General features: G+C 30.8%; 1 long non-coding RNA gene across 12 annotated transcripts; it reads left to right on the plus strand.

The window, feature by feature from the left end:
- The first annotated feature begins 444 nt into the window (after positions 1 to 444).
- LOC136218228 (uncharacterized) lies at positions 445 to 4,217 on the plus strand. 12 transcript variants are annotated; one of them, XR_010683700.1, is made up of 7 exons: positions 449 to 663; positions 809 to 913; positions 1,008 to 2,952; positions 3,091 to 3,183; positions 3,279 to 3,415; positions 3,493 to 3,633; positions 3,911 to 4,217. It is a non-coding gene; the product is annotated as an uncharacterized lncRNA (long non-coding RNA). The 12 variants fall into 12 exon arrangements; XR_010683694.1 differs by having other exon boundaries at positions 458 to 663; positions 1,008 to 1,100; positions 2,220 to 2,952; positions 3,493 to 4,217; XR_010683698.1 differs by having other exon boundaries at positions 458 to 663; positions 1,042 to 1,100; positions 2,220 to 2,952; positions 3,493 to 4,217.
- The last annotated feature ends 347 nt before the right edge of the window (positions 4,218 to 4,564 follow it).

Here is a 4,564-nt window from a genome sequence, read left to right on the forward strand (position 1 = left end):
TATTTATAGTTGTCATGAAATCTAATTGTGTGACTATCTAAAATAATTGTCACTAAATTATTTCTTAATTTTGTGATAAAAAATATTTTATTTTATAGGTAAATAAAATATTTTTGTTTCAATTAATAGTTGTAACTAATATTTAAAAATTGTGACAATGTAGTCATTATTGTCATAAAACTATCTAATTTTGTGACAATAAAGTTATTGGAAACTAAATGTTTTTTTAAGATGTTTAATAATTGTAACTAAAAATAAAAATATCTGACAATTTGCTTATATTTATAGATATCACGTAGGCTTTTTTGGCAAAAAAAAAAAAATCACTTAGGCTTTTATTTTATGTTAATTAAAAAAATAATAAAAAAATTTCTCACAGAAATTAATTATTCTCTACATCCAACATTTTCTCCTATTGTGAAAATTTAATTTTATTAAAGTTTTAACTATTTTTATTTTTTGATTTTATTTCCCCCAATTTTTTTCCATACTTCACGTTTCCCTCTTCTAAGAAGAAGTGTAGTTTTAATGGAACTCTTACATGTACAAAATTTTCCTTATCTTCCCATTGTTGAGATCGTGCTGTTGAGAACAAGGTCGGCTTACTTGATTGTTTTCCGTATTTCTTGTTATTTGCTCGCTATGTGTTATCCTAGTTTTTAGGTCAGTTTGTTCTTTCAATTTCGATTTTAAATTCAATCAGTTTTAGCTCTCGTTTGTCCAAATTCTAATTGATTTAGATTGTTTTCTTCATTGAGTTCTAACCATAAGCTGTCAAATTCTAATTGATTCAGATTGTCTTCTTTAGTGAGTTCTTGTAGGTGAAAGGTTCTTCTGTCCAAATTCTAACCCAGCAATTGTAGAAGCTGGTCAAGTTGGTTCGCGTTGTTCTAATTAGACACAATAAATTCTGGTTGGTGGATTGAGTCTCACAATTTCATCTATCTCCGCTTTCTACTAATTTTTATATTGTCGTTGCTTTTGGGTAATTGCTTGCTTTTGTACAGGCTTAAAGGAGGATTGCTTTTCTCTGTTTCACAGGTTAGGTTAGAGCTTTCTTCTCCATTGTTGTTCCTTCAAGTTCTCTAACCTGGTTGGTGGTATTGTCTCTGTTTTTCAATATTTTCTTTGGCTCCTTAATCTATTGTGTGATTGTTCCTTGTGTAATCTATTTTTTGTGTTTTTCACATTTTGCTTTGGTTCATTGCTCCTGAATAAGAATGGTAACTTCTGCTTTTATCATCTTTAGTTTGGTAACCGATTCTTCCATCAACTTTTTTAGTTTTTGGTAACTGGGTTCTTCATGTTCTTTAGATGGGTAACTAGAAGCCCTCTAATCATAGTGTAGAAATATCACAAGTACAGAAAAATGCAGTTGACTATAGAACATCTTACCTATTAACATTACATACTCTTTTAACTAAAAACTTGTAAGCTACATCAATAGGCATAATGAAATCATTGTTAAGTTCTGCTGAAATTTGAAAATTTTATATTCAATTTGGTCTTACTGTATTGAATTTTATGTTATCTTTTGGTTGATTATGTTGTTTAAATTAGTTAACTATTCTTTTACTTCTTAATCATGTTGCATTTAACTAAATTATGAAGCTTAATTATGTTGCATTTAACTAAATTATGAACCTTCAAATTTAGAAGATTTTTGTTTATTATATTACACAATTTTAAGTTAAAATATTTTAAACAAATAGTTTTAAAGGTAGTATATGAATAATGATAATCAACTCTAAGATGGGTATGGATCTTAAAGTAGTATTTGTAATTGGCTTGGTGGATATGGGTGTGGGTGCCTTATATTAAGTTTAAATTATAGGCAATTTGTATTTGCATCTTTCTTTTTGGTTTTGTCTCACTCAAATTCATGTCTGCTCATGGGGCAAGATATAATGGCTGGTTTGGAATGTTTAGATTGGTTAATCAGAAGTCCCAAAAGCACAGTGAATAAATTTCAACTTAATATATAGTTTATGGTTTATTTAGATTTCACATCCAAACAAATAATTTGGTCTAAGCCCTTACTTAATGAACACGACTTCTAGCTAACAAACCATCATATCAAAATATATAAAATGATTGAAAATAATTGGTCGAAACCCCATTCTGTTATAATCCCACGAAAATGCCTTATGCTCCACTTGGCATATGATCAAAACATTAATTCAACAGTTAAATTATAATACTATATATGCTGGTTTCAGGGACCAGAACAATGTTGAAACTTAGTACCTTGAATAGTTAAAAATAAGCCCAGTCTACACGGGCTTATTGAGGAGGTGTTCACTGAATTTGAAGAGAAACAAATGACTAGTTCTGGAAAAGGGAAGGATGTAGCTGACATGTTGTTGCAGACCTACGACACACACAAATGCTCAAGTGAAGTTGACCAAAATTAAGGTCAAAACTTTTCTTCTTGTGGGTTCTTTATTCACCTTACCTTTTAAATGCTTGTTAATATCAATTAATATTTTTAAATTCATTTAATACTTTCACCATTCATATTATTTAGCCCTTAAAATTCAAAATTTATTTGACACTATATAACTTCAGAATGATAGGCTAGTGAGATATCTTTAAAGTTCAGAGGTAAAGGTGTTCACCTATGTTGCACGGACACTTCTAGTTAGTAGCGTTTCTGCGTTTCATGTCCTTATCAGTGTCTATTTCGTGTTCGTTTCCATTTCCGTTTGTAAGCTATTTTATGAAAGGTACAAAGCAAATAATTCATCTTATCTCCTGTTCAGTATCGAGTTCATTTAAGTTTATGTGAATGCAAATGGTGAAAGAGTTGATGCAGGTTTGCTAACAGCTATTGAAGTGATAACAGTTATATATGTAGAGTGGTCAAGAACGGAATCAAGAGGTGACTGGGGAAAGGTCCCTACTACAATTCCTATAACAATCTTTTCATTACGTTACCATGATTTGGCCCTGGTAAACATTTTAATCTCATGTTAATTAAGCTTGTCAGAATGCCTCAGATGTTTTGTGATTACTGTTATTTCCTGCAGTTCTATATGCCTATTTGGGTAATGATTTGAGGAGACTAAGAGCTTCATTTTTTCTTGGTAGTGTTGTCCCATTGCTGATTTAGGGTGCAATTTCTCTTGGTCTCTCTACCGATAATGCTCAAGTTGTTGATCATGTACAACTCCTGCTGATGAGGTCTGTATTCTTAATGAATTTCTTGGTTATAATTTCGTGATTTTCTTCATGTCAAGTATCATAAACATCCCACGGGTTTCTTGTTATACTGCAAGATGGAATGGCGTTTTGTACATGGTAGAGTCGTTCTCTCTTCTTGCGGTAGGAACCTCACTCATCGAAACACTCTTGGGGTTTTTTCGAGTTCTTCAAGGAGAAACTCAAGAATCTTTTGATTGCACAAATATTCCAGGTGCAATGAGACACACAGAAGTGCAAGTGTTCTTCTGCATATTATGTAGCATGATTCTAATACCGATATTATTTCAGGAGCCAAAAACATGATCTGGCTCGAGGAATTGGTGGGGAAGAAATAAAATAAGTTTCACAGCAATGACAATAGTTATTGCCCCAACACTACTAGTTTCGACCACAGTTCCAGACACGGTCTCTGCTGCTACATATTTTGCGGCATGTCCAAATTAAGCTAAGTTTGTCGTAGAGAACTAATGATAATATGTCAATATGCTTAATGAAATGAGTTATATGCTAATTTGACAAATTATATATTTAGTCCCTAAACTAGTAATGCTTTGTAGAATTACTCTTGCCGCTGCTTGATCCTTCTTAAAACTGCGCAAATAGGCTCGGTTCAGTCCAATATGTTTTCTTTCATGTGTACTAATAATTTATATTCATACGGCTAAATCATATGTCATCAACATTTTAATTTCTTTTCATTTTGCAGTATTCCATTTCTCTAGGCGGAGTGATAAGCAGTGAAAGAACAATGTGTATCTCACAATTGATAAGAATGACAATATAAAAGGCGACAAGGTCTGAATACTTCATAGCGCATATGACGAATTTTAATGGTGGGAGTCAATGTTTTGGGTGGGGAATATCTATGGTGTGAGCTAGATGGTTAAAAGTTTTGGACCCATTTTCAGGCGACTCAATTAGGAGGTTGGTCATTAATGACTATGTAAATTGATACTTTTATTGAAATCATTGTATTGTTTCAAATTTAATCAATAAAATATTTACTTTTTTTTTATATATATGTATATATTTATTTTATTTAAAATTAAACTAGCTAATATATAAATAAAATTTTCAGGTGACAATAATTAAAATAAAATATAAACATTGTTAGTCAATAAATTTAGTTGTAAAATTATTATTGGATATGTATTAGTTACAATAACCTCTTTTAGAGATCTATACAGTTAAAGTTGTCACTACTTCAATATTTTGTGATAACACAAAAAAGTTGTAATTGATATATAATTGTTACGATACAAAAATAGTGTTACAACTTTATATATGTGACCATTTAAATTGTCACAAATATTTTTTTTTGTGACAACTAAGTAAGATTGTCACACCTTTTTATTTTTCA

The sequence above is a fragment of the Euphorbia lathyris genome, chromosome 2 (assembly GCF_963576675.1).
Source record: "Euphorbia lathyris chromosome 2, ddEupLath1.1, whole genome shotgun sequence".
NCBI classification, from domain to species: Eukaryota; Viridiplantae; Streptophyta; class Magnoliopsida; order Malpighiales; family Euphorbiaceae; genus Euphorbia; species Euphorbia lathyris.